This window comes from Anopheles funestus, chromosome 2RL, assembly GCF_943734845.2.
Source record: "Anopheles funestus chromosome 2RL, idAnoFuneDA-416_04, whole genome shotgun sequence".
Classification (NCBI taxonomy): Eukaryota; Metazoa; Arthropoda; class Insecta; order Diptera; family Culicidae; genus Anopheles; species Anopheles funestus.
In genome coordinates, this window is record NC_064598.1 from 57438465 (window position 1) to 57453574 (window position 15110).

At 47.6% G+C, this 15110-nt stretch overlaps 1 long non-coding RNA gene across 1 annotated transcript in view; it reads left to right on the forward strand.

Annotated features, from left to right (window-relative positions):
- Positions 1 to 8358: 8358 nt before the first annotated feature.
- LOC125762973 (uncharacterized) overlaps positions 8359 to 15110 on the forward strand; it is an 84461-nt gene continuing 77709 nt past the window's right edge. The window contains exon 1 of the long non-coding RNA XR_007418286.1: positions 8359 to 10077. This is a non-coding gene — a long non-coding RNA (uncharacterized LOC125762973). The remainder of the gene's footprint in view (positions 10078 to 15110) is intronic.

Consider the following 15110-nt stretch of genomic DNA (forward strand, 5'->3'; position numbering starts at 1 on the left):
GCAATCCGTAGAATTTCGTCTTCAGTTATTGGCTCAATCTCTTTTTCTGAAGTTCTGAAGGTAGTGTACAGTTCTGGAGCGTCATGAGTGGGGAACAAATTCCCAATGATCCTTTTAAGTCTCATGGGACATCGTTCCACAGGCTCTTGGCGAGTTTTCACCTTCTGCATCACTGTCTTGTAGGCAAAACCCCAGGGCTTCCGAGCAATTTCAGCACTAAGCTCCAGGAAGCATCTCCTCTTACTGTCTTTAATTGCTCTCTTCAGATCAGACCTGGCCGTGACGTATGCTGCTCGCAGTTGATCTCGGTTTCCAATACGTCTCTCCCGCTGTAATTTCCGGCGTACTGCTATGCACCTGGCCCGTAGTGTCGCGATAGAAGCGTTCCACCAATAGGCAGGGTTTCGCTTACAGCTGGAGGCTTTTCTCCTCGGCATTGTCGCATCGCAAGCATCAGTCAACCCAGCTGCTAGTTCGTGCACGCTGCGCGCATCTGCGAAGCCACCAAAGGCTAACGCCTCCTTGAACAGCTCCTCGTCGAAAAACTGGATTTTCCAACCTAGGGTGCCGTTAGTATACACTGTCGTTGGCATGCTCCTTCTGATGGCAGCGTATCGGACAACTCGATGGTCGCTGAGAGTGTACGCTTCGCTCACTCTCCAGTTCAGATGTCGCGCTAGGATTGGGCTACAGAACGTGATGTCTATAATCGAAGTCCTATCATTTCTACTAAACGTGGGAGTAGAACCTACGTTTCCCAAAACAACATCCAGTCGAGCAAGGCTTTCTAGCACCGCGTCTCCTCTGGTGTTCGTCCGTCTACTTCCCCATTCAACCGCCCAGGCATTGAAGTCTCCAGCTATAACTACTGGGCTTCGACCCTCGAGCTGTTCCACTAGGCTGTCTAACATATCGTTGAATTTGTTTAGCTCCCACCTGGGGGGAGCGTAGCAGCTGCAGAAATAGACTCCGTTGATCAGGGCGATGACGAACCCCTCGAAGCCGCAGGATACTACTGTTTGAATGGGAAAAGGTCCCACAGCCCAGATTGCAGCCATCTCAGTTTTATCCATGACCCAGTTGTTGGTGTTACCTGGTGCACGATAGGGTTCTGATATAATGGCCACATCGCCTTTTTCTTCCATTATCACCTGCCACAGAAGATCCTGTGCAGCCTCGCAATGGTTAAGGTTCACTTGGACTACTTCCATGCTTTCCGAGCTGCGTGGCAACGGGTTCCTCCGACTTGGTGTGCATTGCTTCCCGGGGGGCACACGAGACACACTGCTGGTTTGACGCAGGTTCGTGCTTGATGCCCTTTTTCACCGCAGCGTAGACAGTGCTCTCTTCTGTCTGGGCCCTTACAGTCACGTAGGACATGGTCGAACTCCCAACAACGATAACACCTTCTGGTCTGGGGCAAAATGCGGACGCGACAGATTGACCAATCAACCTCTACCTCTCTGGCTTCTGCTACAATCAACGCTTGCTTTAACGGCATTTTTATGTACGCCGTCTGCGTTCCATTAAACGCCGGTTTCATCTTTATTTCCACGGTGGCATTTCCTAGTTCGAACCGACTTCGCAAAGCGAGTTCAACTGTCTCTGCTGCTGTAACTTCATCTATATCACGACATTCAATTGTCGCCTCGTTGCCACGTACTGTTACTTTCCCCGCTTCTCCCACAGACTCCTGTAGGAGATCCTTGTAATTCGTCCCACAGGCCGTTTCGTCCTTTTTCAGCTCGAAGATCATATTTCCTTCTCGCGTGCGCCTGATCTTCGAGACCTGTTTACCCAGCGTCTGTAGCTTTGGGTCTGTCTTAACACGCCGTAAGATATCCGCGTAGGAATCTTTTTCGTTAAGCCCGATCACTATGGCTTCTGTTTTCGGACGCACTTGCGGTTTCGCTGGAGGATAAGTCCAAGCAGCATGTTTTTCTTCTGCGGGTGTTGGTCTCTGCTGTTTTCTCCTTACAACAGTATTCCACTGAGACTCGCTGCTTTCATCGGCTGAGGTCGGCATTTTCTTCTCCGTAACATTGCTCTTCTGCTTCTTTTGTCCTTCTACATCGGCCTCCGGTGTTCTCTGGTTTCTCCCACGTTTCGAGGGGCCTGCCGGAGGGATAACAGGAGTAGCCGATGAATCGCGGGTTACTTCGGCATAGCTTAGTGCCTTTTCCGCTCTTTCTGCTCGCAGCTTCAAGGTAGCAAGCTCACGTTCCACGTTGCTAAGAGCATTTAATATTTTCACCGACATCCTCTTTATCGGCGCATGGACATTGTTGCGATCCTTAGTGTACAGGTGCAACTCACGCGCCGTGTCAAGCGCTTCTTGAAGCCTGCTTTTGGTCAATGCTTCGGCGCTCTCCTGCCTCGGAAATATTTGCATCTGCACAAGCTTTTTTCCGCCAGCAATACCTGCAGGATCTTTTTCCGCCTGTGCTTCCTGAGCTAAATCGCAACATTCGATTGTAGTATGCTCACCTGCTCCCTGTCCTTCACTGTCCTTCTTTCCTTCTTCTACCGACTGGGAATTTCCACTGGGCGGAGAACGCACAGTTTTACTGCTACGGCCGAAGAAAACGCTCAGTGCAGTACCCAATGCGTTTGGGTGACTTCCTTCGTGTTCACTCATTTTAAAAATGCTGCGTTTCGCTCGTGTAAATGAGCCTTAAGCACAGCACTCACCGCTGAACACCATCTGACGCACTATACGAACACTCACGTAGGCTCACACTCACGTTCGAACAGCACGTAGTCAGGATCAGTGTACGCAACGTCGCACTAAACCAGGGACGCACATGTACTTATGTGCGTGGAGACACGTTTTACTTTAATGTGCGTGGGGACGCCTGCTGCCCTCACGAATACTATTTTCGATCGACACAAAGGACGCGCCGCGCAAAATACTGATTCGTACCAAGCACCGTACCAAACACTTTGTTGCTAGCGACGCACCGTTTTTGTTAGTAAACAAAACGCAAGCCACCCACGAGCACTAAGGTTTCAGCACACTAGTCTGTCCCTCGATACCAAAGCACTTCACACGAAAGATGCAGCAGGCTGCCTGTCGCCGAAGCGACCTGAAGCCGAAGATGCACGGCCGCGAATGCAGTTTTTAATTTCCTTCCTTTCGCTTCAAAAAAGGGGTGCAAACTCGCACACTCCACAACAATGTTCACTTAGCACTTTGAACTTTGCACTTGTGTCGAATTTATCACGACCAACGCGACTTTACACCAAATTATTTATATAAAACCACGGATCGCAAAACACTACACGTCTGCTTGCACCGACTGTCACTCCACTCTCCCGTCTTGGCTCATGTGTCTTGGCTAAGGTGTCTTGGCTTATGTGTCTTGGCTAATGTGTCTTGGCTAATGTGTCTCGGCTAAGGTGTCTTGGCTAAGGTGTCTTAGCTAAGGTGTCTTGGCTAATGTGTCTTGGCTAATGTGTCTCGGCTAATGTGTCTCGGCTAAGGTGTCTTGGCTAATATGTCTTGGCTAAGGTGTCTTGGCTAATGTGTCTCGGCTAATGTGTCTTGGCTAAGGTGTCTTGGCTAATGTATCTTGGCTAAGGTGTCTTGGCTAATGTGTCTCGGCTAATGTGTCTTGGCTAATGTGTCTTGGCTAAGGTGTCTTGGCTAATGTGTCTTGGCTAAGGTGTCTTGGCTTAGGTGTCTTGGCTAATGTGTCTTGGCTAAGGTGTCTTGGCTAATGTGTCTCGGCTAATGTGTCTTGGCTAAGGTGTCTTGGCTAATGTGTTTCGGCTAATGTGTCTTGGCTAATGTGTCTTGGCTAAGGTGTCTTGGCTAAGGTGTCTGGGCTAAGGTGTCTTGGCTAAGGTGTCTTGGCTAAGGTGTCTTGGCTAAGGTGTCTTTGCTAATGTGTCTCGGCTAATGTGTCTTGGCTAAGGTGTCTTGGCTAATGTGTCTCGGCTAATGTGTCTTGGCTAAGGTGTCTTGGCTAATGTGTTTCGGCTAATGTGTCTTGGCTAATGTGTCTTGGCTAAGGTGTCTTGGCTAATGTGTCTTGGCTAATGTGTCTTGGCTAATGTGTCTCGGCTAAGGTGTCTTGGCTAAGGTGTCTTGGCTAAGGTGTCTTAGCTAAGGTGTCTTGGCTAAGGTGTCTTGGCTAATGTGTCTTGGCTAAGGTGTCTTGGCTAAGGTGTCTTGGCTATTGTGTCTCGGCTAATGTGTCTTGGCTAATGTGTCTTGGCTAAGGTGTCTTGGCTAATGTGTCTTGGCTAAGGTGTCTTGGCTTAGGTGTCTTGGCTAATGTGTCTTGGCTAAGGTGTCTTGGCTAATGTGTCTTGGCTAAGGTGTCTTGGCTAAGGTGTCTTGGCTAAGGTGTCTTGGCTAATGTGTCTTGGCTTAGGTGTCTTGGCTAATGTGTCTTGGCTAAGGTGTCTTGGCTAATGTGTCTCGGCTAATGTGTCTTGGCTAAGGTGTCTTGGCTAATGTGTTTCGGCTAATGTGTCTTGGCTAATGTGTCTTGGCTAAGGTGTCTTGGCTAAGGTGTCTTGGCTAAGGTGTCTTGGCTAAGGAATCTTGGCTAATGTGTCTTGGCTAATGTGTCTTGGCTAAGGTGTCTTGGCTAATGTGTCTCGGCTAATGTGTCTTGGCTAAGGTGTCTTGGCTAATGTGTCTTGGCTATTGTGTCTTGGCTAATGTGTCTTGGCTAATGTGTGTTGGCTAAGGTGTCTTGGCTAAGGTGTCTTGGCTAATGTGTCTTGGCTAATGTGTCTTGGCCAATGTGTCTTGGCTAAGGTGTCTTGGCTAAGGTGTCTTGGCTAATGTGTCTTGGCTATGGTGTCTTGGCTAATGTGTCTCGGCTAATGTGTCTTGGCTAAGGTGTCTCGGCTAAGGTGACTTGGGTAATGTGTCTCGGCTGAGGTGTCTTGGCTAAGGTGTCTCGGATAATGTGTCTTGGCTAAGGTGTCTTGGCTAAGGTGTCTTGGCTAATGTGTCTTGGCTAATGTGTCTTGGCTAAGGTGTCTTGGCTAATGTGTCTTGGCTAAGGTGTCTTGGCTAATGTGTCTTGGCTAAGGTGTCTCGGAAAATGTGTCTTGGCTAATGTGTCTTGGCTAATGTGTCTTGGCTAATGTGTCTCGGCCAATGTGTCTTGGCTAATGTGTCTCGGCTAATGTGTCTTGGCTAAGGTGTCTTGGCTAATGTGTCTTGGCTAATGTGTCTTGGCTAAGGTGTCTCGGATAATGTGTCTTGGCTAATGTGTCTTGGCTAATGTGTCTTGGCTAATGTGTCTTGGCTAATGTGTCTTGGCTAAGGTGTCTTGGCTAATGTGTCTCGGCTAATGTGTCTTGGCTAAGGTGTCTTGGCTAATGTGTCTCGGCTAATGTGTCTTGGCTAAGGTGTCTTGGCTAATGTGTCTCGGCTAATGTGTCTTGGCTAAGGTGTCTTGGCTAAGGTGTCTCGGCTAATGTGTCTCGGCTAATGTGTCTTGGCTAATGTGTCTTGGCTAAGGTGTCTTGGCTAATGTGTCTTGGCTAATGTGTCTCGGCTAAGGTGTCTTGGCTAATGTGTCTAGGCTAATGTGTCTTGGCTAAGGTGTCTTGGCTAATGTGTCTCGGCTAATGTGTCTTGGCTAAGGTGTCTTGGCTAATGTGTCTTGGCTTATGTGTCTTGGCTAATGTGTCTTGGCTAATGTGTCTTTGCTAAGGTGTCTTGGCTAAGGTGTATTGGCTCATGTGTCTCGGTTAATGTGTCTTGGCTAATGTGTCTTGGCTAAGGTGTCTTGGCTAATGTGTCTTGGCTAATGTGTCTTGGCTAAGGTGTCTTGGCTAATGTGTCTTGGCTAAGGTGTCTTGGCTAATGTGTCTCGGCTAATGTGTCTTGGCTAAGGTGTCTCGGCTAATGTGTCTTGGCTAATGTGTCTTGGCTAATGTGTCTTGGCTAAGGTGTCTTGGCTTAGGTGTCTTGGCTAAGGTGTCTTGGCTAAGGTGTCTTGGCTAATGTGTCTTGGCTAAGGTGTCTTGGCTAAGGTGTCTTGGCTAATGTGTCTTGGCTAAGGTGTCTTGGCTAATGTGTCTTGGCTAAGGTGTCTTGGCTAATGTGTCTTGGCTAATGTGTCTTGGCTAATGTGTCTTGGCTAATGTGTCTTGGCTAATGTGTCTTGGCTAATGTGTCTTGGCTAAGGTGTCTTGGCTAAGGTGTCTTGGCTAATGTGTCTTGGCTAAGGTGTCTTGGCTAATGTGTCTTGGCTAAGGTGTCTTGGCTAATGTGTCTTGGCTAATGTGTCTTGGCTAATGTGTCTTGGCTAATGTGTCTTGGCTAATGTGTCTTGGCTAAGGTGTCTTGGCTAAGGTGTCTTGGCTAAGGTGTCTTGGCTAAGGTGTCTTGGCTAATGTGTCTTGGCTAATGTTTCTTGGCTAAGGTGTCTTGGCTAATGTGTCTTGGCTAAGGTGTCTTGGCTAATGTGTCTCGGCTAATGTGTCTTGGCTAATGTGTCTCGGCTAAGGTGTCTTGGGTAATGTGTCTCGGCTGAGGTGTCTTGGCTAAGGTGTCTTGGCTAATGTGTCTTGGCTAAGGTGTCTTGGCTAAGGTGTCTTGGCTAAGGTGTCTTGGCTAATGTGTCTTGGCTAAGGTGTCTTGGCTAAGGTGTCTTGGCTAAGGTGTCTTGGCTAATGTGTCTTGGCTAAGGTGTCTCGGATAATGTGTCTTGGCTAATGTGTCTTGGCTAATGTGTCTTGGCTAATGTGTCTTGGCTAATGTGTCTTGGCTAAAGTGTCTTGGCTAAGGTGTCTTGGCTAAGGTGTCTTGGCTAATGTGTCTTGGCTAATGTGTCTTGGCTAATGTGTCTTGGCTAAGGTGTCTTGGCTAATGTGTCTTGGCTAATGTGTCTCGGCTAATGTGTCTTGGCTAAGGTGTCTCGGCTAAGGTGTCTTGGCTAAGGTGTCTTGGCTAAGGTGTCTTGGCTAAGGTGTCTCGGCTAATTTGTCTCGGCTAAGGTGTTTTGGCTAACGTGTTTTGGCTAAGGTGTCTTGGCTAATGTGTCTCGGCTAAGGTGTCTCGGATAATGTGTCTTGGCTAATGTGTCTTGGCTAAGGTGTCTTGGCTAATGTGTCTTGGCTAATGTGTCTTTTCTATTGTGTCTTGGCTAATGTGTCTCGGCTAATGTGTCTTGGCTAAGGTGTCTTGGCTAATGTGTCTCGGCTAATGTGTCTTGGCTAAGGTGTCTTGGCTAATGTGTCTTGGCTAATGTGTCTTGGCTAATGTGTCTTGGCTAATGTGTCTTGGCTAAGGTGTATTGGCTCATGTGTCTCGGCTAAGGTGTCTTGGCTAATGTGTCTTGGCTAAGGTGTCTTGGCTAATGTGTCTTGGCTAAGGTGTCTTGGCTAATGTGTCTCGGCTAATGTGTCTTGGCTAAGGTGTCTCGGCTAATTTGTCTTGGCTAATGTGTCTCGGCTAATGTGTCTTGGCTAAGGTGTCTTGGCTAAGGTGTCTTGGCTAAGGTGTCTTGGCTAAGGTGTCTTGGCTAATGTGTCTTGGCTAAGGTGTCTTGGCTAAGGTGTCTTGGCTAATGTGTCTTGGCTAAGGTGTCTTGGCTAATGTGTCTTGGCTAAGGTGTCTTGGCTAATGTGTCTTGGCTAAGGTGTCTTGGCTATTGTGTCTTGGCTAATGTGTCTTGGCTAATGTGTCTTGGCTAAGGTGTCTTGGCTAAGGTGTCTTGGCTAATGTGTCTTGGCTAAGGTGTCTTGGCTAATGTGTCTTGGCTAATGTGTCTTGGCTAAGGTGTCTTGGCTAAGGTGTCTTGGCTAATGTGTCTTGGCTAAGGTGTCTTGGCTAATGTGTCTCGGCTAATGTGTCTTGGCTAATGTGTCTCGGCTAAGGTGTCTTGGGTAATGTGTCTCGGCTGAGGTGTCTTGGCTAAGGTGTCTTGGCTAATGTGTCTTGGCTAAGGTGTCTTGGCTAAGGTGTCTTGGCTAAGGTGTCTTGGCTAATGTGTCTTGGCTAAGGTGTCTTGGCTAAGGTGTCTTGGCTAAGGTGTCTTGGCTAATGTGTCTCGGCTAAGGTGTCTTGGCTAATGTGTCTTGGCTAATGTGTCTTGGCTAATGTGTCTTGGCTAATGTGTCTTGGCTAATGTGTCTTGGCTAAAGTGTCTTGGCTAAGGTGTCTTGGCTAAGGTGTCTTGGCTAATGTGTCTTGGCTAATGTGTCTCGGCTTATGTTTCTTGGCTAAGGTGTCTCGGCTAATGTGTCTTGGCTAATGTGTCTCGGCTAATGTGTCTTGGCTAAGGTGTCTCGGCTAAGGTGTCTTGGCTAAGGTGTCTTGGCTAAGGTGTCTTGGCTAAGGTGTCTCGGCTAATGTGTCTCGGCTAAGGTGTTTTGGCTTAGGTGTTTTGGCTAAGGTGTCTTGGCTAATGTGTCTCGGCTAATGTGTCTTGGCTATGGTGTCTTGGCTAAGGTGTCTTGGCTAAGGTGTCTTGGCTAATGTGTCTTGGCTAATGTGTCTTGGCTAATGTGTCTTGGCTTATGTGTCTCGGCTAATGTGTCTTGGCTAAGGTGTCTTGGCTAAGGTGTCTTGGCTAAGGTGTCTTGGCTAAGGAGTCTTGGCTAAGGTGTCTTGGCTAATGTGTCTTGGCTAATGTGTCTTAGCTAATGTGTCTTGGCTAAGGTGTCTTGGCTAATGTGTCTTGGCTTATGTGTCTCGGCTAATGTGTCTTGGCTAAGGTGTCTTGGCTAAGGTGTCTTGGCTAATGTGTCTTGGCTAATGTGTCTTAGCTAATGTGTCTTGGCTAATGTGTCTTGGCTAATGTGTCTAGGCTTATGTGTCTCGGCTAATGTGTCTTGGCTAAGGTGTCTTGGCTAATGTGTCTCGGCTAATGTGTCTTGGCTAAGGTGTCTTGGCTAATGTGTCTTGGCTAATGTGTCTTGGCTTATGTGTCTCGGCTAATGTGTCTTGGCTAAGGTGTCTTGGCTAAGGTGTCTTGGCTAAGGTGTCTTGGCTAAGGAGTCTTGGCTAAGGTGTCTTGGCTAATGTGTCTTGGCTAATGTGTCTTAGCTAATGTGTCTTGGCTAAGGTGTCTTGGCTAATGTGTCTTGGCTTATGTGTCTCGGCTAATGTGTCTTGGCTAAGGTGTCTTGGCTAAGGTGTCTTGGCTAATGTGTCTTGGCTAATGTGTCTTAGCTAATGTGTCTTGGCTAATGTGTCTTGGCTAATGTGTCTAGGCTTATGTGTCTCGGCTAATGTGTCTTGGCTAAGGTGTCTTGGCTAATGTGTCTCGGCTAATGTGTCTTGGCTAAGGTGTCTTGGCTAAGGTGTCTTGGCTAATGTGTCTCGGCTAATGTGTCTTGGCTAATGTGTCTTGGCTAATGTGTCTTGGCTAATGTGTCTTGGCTAATGTGTCTTGGCTAAGGTGTCTTGGCTAATGTGTCTTGGCTAATGTGTCTTGGCTAAGGTGTCTTGGCTAATGTGTCTCGGCTAAGGTGTCTTGGCTAAGGTGTCTTGGCTAATGTGTCTCGGCTAATGTGTCTTGGCTAAGGTGTCTTGGCTAATGTGTCTTGGCTAATGTGTCTCGGCTAATGTGTCTTGGCTAATGTGTCTTGGCTAAAGTGTCTTGGCTAAGGTGTCTTGGCTAAGGTGTCTTGGCTAAGGTGTCTTGGCTAATGTGTCTTGGCTAAGGTGTCTTGGCTAAGGTGTCTTGGCTAATGTGTCTCGGCTAATGTGTCTTGGCTAAGGTGTCTTGGCTAAGGTGTCTTGGCTATGGTGTCTTGGCTAAGGTGTCTTGGCTAATGTGTCTTGGCTAATGTGTCTCGGCTAATGTGTCTTGGCTAAGGTGTCTTGGCTAATGTGTTTCGGCTAAGGTGTCTTGGCTAATGTGTCTTGGCTAAGGTGTCTTGGCTAATGTGTCTTGGCTAATGTGTCTTGGCTAATGTGTCTCGGCTAAGGTGTCTTGGCTAAGGTGTCTTAGCTAAGGTGTCTTGGCTAATGTGTCTTGGCTAATGTGTCTCGGCTAATGTGTTTCGGCTATGGTCACTTGGCTAATATGTCTTGGCTAAGGTGTCTTGGCTAATGTGTCTCGGCTTATGTGTCTTGGTTAAGGTGTCTTGGCTAATGTGTCTTGGCTAAGGTGTCTTGGCTAATGTGTCTCGGCTAATGTGTCTTGGCTAATGTGTCTTGGCTAAGGTGTCTTGGCTAATATGTCTTGGCTAAGGTGTCTTGGCTAATGTGTCTCGGCTAAGGTGTCTCGGCTAATGTGTCTTGGCTAAGGTGTCTTGGCTAATGTGTCTCGGCTAATGTGTCTTGGCTTATGTGTCTCGGCTAATGTGTCTTGGCTTATGTGTCTTGGCTAAGGTGTCTTGGCTAATGTGTCTTGGCTAAGGTGTCTCGGCTAATGTGTCTTGGCTAATGTGTCTTGGCTAATGTGTCTTGGCTAAGGTGTCTTGGCTAATGTGTCTTGGCTAAGGTGTCTTGGCTAAGGTGTCTAGGCTAAGGTGTCTTGGCTAAGGTGTCTTGGCTGATGTGTCTTGGCTAAGGTGTCTTGGCTAATGTGTCTTGGCTAAGGTGTCTCGGCTAATGTGTCTTGGCTAATGTGTCTTGGCTAATGTGTCTTGGCTAAGGTGTCTTGGCTAAGGTGTCTTGGCTAATGTGTCTTGGCTAATGTGTCTTGGCTAAGGTGTCTTGGCTAAGGTGTCTTGGCTAATGTGTCTTGGCTAAGGTGTCTTGGCTAATGTGTCTTGGCTAATGTGTCTTGGCTAAGGTGTCTTGGCTTATGTGTCTCGGCTAATGTGTCTTGGCTAATGTGTTTTGGCTAATGTGTCTTGGCTAAGGTGTCTTGGCTAAGGTGTCTTGGCTAAGGTGTCTTGGCTAAGGCGTCTTGGCTAATGTGTCTTGGCTAATGTGTCTTGGCTAAGGTGTCTTGGCTAATGTGTCTCGGCTAATGTGTCTTGGCTAAGGTGTCTTGGCTAAGGTGTCTTGGCTAAGGTGTCTTGGGTAATGTATCTTGGCTAAGGTGTCTTGGCTAAGGTGTCTCGGCTAAGGTGTCTTGGCTAAGGTGTCTTGGCTAAGGTGTCTTGGCTAATGTGTCTTGGCTAAGGTGTCTTGGCTAAGGTGTCTTGACTAATGTGTCTCGGCTAATGTGTCTTGGCTAAGGTGTCTTGGCTAATGTGTCTTGGCTAAGGTGTCTTGGCTAATGTGTCTTGGCTAAGGTGTCTTGGCTAATGTGTCTCGGCTAATGTGTCTTGGCTAAGGTGTCTTGGCTAAAGAGTCTCGGCTAATGTGTCTTGGCTAATGTGTCTTGGCTAATGTGTCTTGGCTAAGGTGTCTTGGCTAAGGTGTCTTGGCTAAGGTGTCTTGGCTAATGTGTCTCGGCTAATGTGTCTTGGCTAAGGTGTCTTGGCTAAGGTGTCTTGGCTAATGTGTCTCGGCTAATGTGTCTCGGCTAATGTGTCTTGGCTAAGGTGTCTTGGCTAATGTGTCTTGGCTAAGGTGTCTTGGCTAATGTGTCTTGGCTAATGTGTCTTGGCCAAGGTGTCTTTGCTAATGTGTCTCGGCTAATGTGTCTTGGCTAATGTGTCTTGGCTAAGGTGTCTTGGCTAATGTGTCTCGGCTTATGTGTCTTGGCTAATGTGTCTTGGCTAATGTGTCTTGGCTAAGGTGTCTTGGCTAATGTGTCTTGGCTAATGTGTCTTGGCTAAGGTGTCTTGGCTAAGGTGTCTTGGCTAATGTGTCACGGCTAATGTGTCTTGGCTAATGTGTCTTGGCTTAGGTGTCTTGGCTAATGTGTCTTGGCTAATGTGTCTTGGCTTATGTGTCTCGGCTAATGTGTCTTGGCTAAGGTGTCTTCGCTAATGTGTTTCGGCTAATGTGTCTTGGCTAATGTGTCTTGGCTAAGGTGTCTTGGCTAATGTGTCTTGGCTAATGTGTCTCGGCTAATGTGTCTTGGCTAAGGTGTCTTGGCTAAGGTGTCTTGGCTAAGGTGTCTTGGCTAATGTGTCTTGGCTAAGGTGTCTTTTCTAATGTGTCTCGGCTAATGTGTCTCGGCTAAGGTGTCTTGGCTAAGGTGTCTTGGCTAATGTGTCTTGGCTAAGGTGTCTTGGCTAATGTGTCTCGGCTAAGGTGTCTTGGCTAATGTGTCTTGGCTAAGGTGTCTTGGCTAATGTGTCTCGGCTAATGTGTCTTGGCTAATGTGTCTCGGCTAATGTGTCTTGGCTAATGTGTCTTGGCTAAGGTGTCTTGGCTAATGTGTCTCGGCTAAGGTGTCTTGGCTAATGTGTCTTGGCTAATGTGTCTTGGCTAAGGTGTCTTGGCTAAGGTGTCTTGGCTAATGTGTCTTGGCTAAGGTGTCTTGGCTAATGTGTCTCGGCTAATGTGTCTCGGCTAAGGTGTCTTGGCTAAGGTGTCTTGGTTAATGTGTCTTGGCTAAGGTGTCTTGGCTAAGGTGTCTTGGCTAATGTGTCTCGGCTAATGTGTCTTGGCTAATGTGTCTTGGCTAAGGTGTCTTGGCTAATGTGTCTTGGCTAATGTGTCTTGGCTAAGGTGTCTTGGCTAAGGTGTCTTGGCTAATGTGTCTTGGCTAATGTGTCTTGGCTAATGTGCCTTGGCTAATGTGTCTTGGCTAAGGTGTCCTGGCTAATGTGTCTTGGCTAAGGTGTGTTGGCTAATGCGTCTCGGCTAATGTGTCTCGGCTAAGGTGTCTTGGCTAAGGTGTCTTGGCTAAAGTGTCTTGGCTAAGGTGTCTTTGCTAATGTGTCTTGGCTAAGGTGTCTTGGCTAATGTGTCTTGGCTAAGGTGTCTTGGGTAATGTGTCTTGGCTAAGGTGTCTTGGCTAAGGTGTCTCGGCTAAGGTGTCTTGGCTAAGGTGTCTTGGCTAAGGTGTCTTGGCTAATGTGTCTTGGCTAAGGTGTCTTGGCTAAGGTGTCTTGGCTAATGTGTCTTGGCTAAGGTGTCTTGGCTAAGGTGTCTTGGCTAAGGTGTCTTGGCTAATGTGTCTTGGCTAAGGTGTCTTGGCTAATGTGTCTTGGCTAAGGTGTCTTGGCTAATGTGTCTCGGCTAATGTGTCTTGGCTAAGGTGTCTTGGCTAAAGTGTCTCGGCTAATGTGTCTTGGCTAATGTGTCTTGGCTAATGTGTCTTGGCTAAGGTGTCTTGGCTAAGGTGTCTTGGCTAAGGTGTCTTGGCTAATGTGTCTCGGCTAATGTGTCTTGGCTAAGGTGTCTTGGCTAAGGTGTCTTGGCTAATGTGTCTCGGCTAATGTGTCTTGGCTAAAGTGTCTCGGCTAATGTGTCTTGGCTAATGTGTCTTGGCTAATGTGTCTTGGCTAAGGTGTCTTGGCTAAGGTGTCTTGGCTAAGGTGTCTTGGCTAAGGTGTCTTGGCTAATGTGTCTCGGCTAATGTGTCTTGGCTAAGGTGTCTTGGCTAAGGTGTCTTTGCTAATGTGTCTCGGCTTATGTGTCTTGGCTAATGTGTCTTGGCTAATGTGTCTTGGCTAAGGTGTCTTGGCTAAGGTGTCTTGGCTAATGTGTCTTGGCTAAGGTGTCTTGGCTAAGGAGTCTTGGCTAAGGTGTCTTGGCTAATGTGTCACGGCTAATGTGTCTTGGCTAATGTGTCTTGGCTAATTTGTCTTGGCTAAGGTGTCTTGGCTAAGGTGTCTTGGCTAAGGTGTCTTGGCTAATGTGTCTTGGCTAATGTGTCTTGGCTAAGGCGTCTTGGCTAAGGTGTCTTGGCTAAGGTGTCTTGGCTAATGTGTCTTGGCTAATGTATCTTGGCTAAGGTGTCTTGGCTAAGGTGTCTTGGCTAATGTGTCTTGGCTAAGGTGTCTTGGCTAATGTGTCTCGGTTAAGGTGTCTTGGCTAAGGTGTCTTGGGTAATGTGTCTCGGCTAAGGTGTCTTGGCTAATGTGTCTTGGCTTAGGTGTCTTGGCTAATGTGTCTTGGCTAAGGTGTCTTGGCTAATGTGTCTCGGCTAATGTGTCTTGGCTAAGTTGTCTTGGCTAATGTGTTTCGGCTAATGTGTCTTGGCTAATGTGTCTTGGCTAAGGTGTCTTGGCTAATGTGTCTTGGCTAATGTGTCTCGGCTAATGTGTCTTGGCTAAGGTGTCTTGGCTAAGGTGTCTTGGCTAAGGTGTCTTGGCTAAGGTGTCTTGGCTAATGTGTCTTGGCTAAGGTGTCTTTTCTAATGTGTCTCGGCTAATGTGTCTCGGCTAAGGTGTCTTGGCTAAGGTGTCTTGGCTAATGTGTCTTGGCTAAGGTGTCTTGGTTTATGTGTCTCGGCTAAGGTGTCTTGGCTAATGTGTCTTGGCTAAGGTGTCTTGGCTAATGTGTCTCGGCTAATGTGTCTTGGCTAATGTGTCTCGGCTAATGTGTCTTGGCTAATGTGTCTTGGCTAAGGTGTCTTGGCTAATGTGTCTCGGCTAAGGTGTCTTGGCTAATGTGTCTTGGCTAATGTGTCTTGGCTAAGGTGTCTTGGCTAAGGTGTCTTGGCTAATGTGTCTTGGCTAAGGTGTCTTGGCTAATGTGTCTCGGCTAATGTGTCTCGGCTAAGGTGTCTTGGCTAAGGTGTCTTGGTTAATGTGTCTTGGCTAAGGTGTCTTGGCTAAGGTGTCTTGGCTAATGTGTCTCGGCTAATGTGTCTCGGCTAATGTGTCTTGGCTAAGGTGTCTTGGCTAATGTGTCTTGGCTAATGTGTCTTGGCTAAGGTGTCTTGGCTAAGGTGTCTTGGCTAATGTGTCTTGGCTAATGTGTCCTGGCTAATGTGTCTTGGCTAATGTGTCTTGGCTAAGGTGTCCTGGCTAATGTGTCTTGGCTAAGGTGTGTTGGCTAATGCGTCTCGGCTAATGTGTCTCGGCTAAGGTGTCTTGGCTAAGGTGTCTTGGCTAAAGTGTCTTGGCTAAGGTGTCTTTGCTAATGTGTCTTGGCTAAGGTGTCTTGGCTAATGTGTCTTGGCTAAGGTGTCTTGGGTAATGTGTCTTGGCTAAGGTGTCTTGGCTAAGGTGTCTCGGCTAAGGTGTCTTGGCTAAGGTGTCTTGGCTAAGGTGTCTTGGCTAATGTGTCTTGGCTAAGGTGTCTTGGCTAAGGTGTCTTGGCTAATGTGTCTTGGCTAAGGTGTCTTGGCTAAGGTGTCTTGGCTAATGTGTCTTGGCTAATGTGTCTT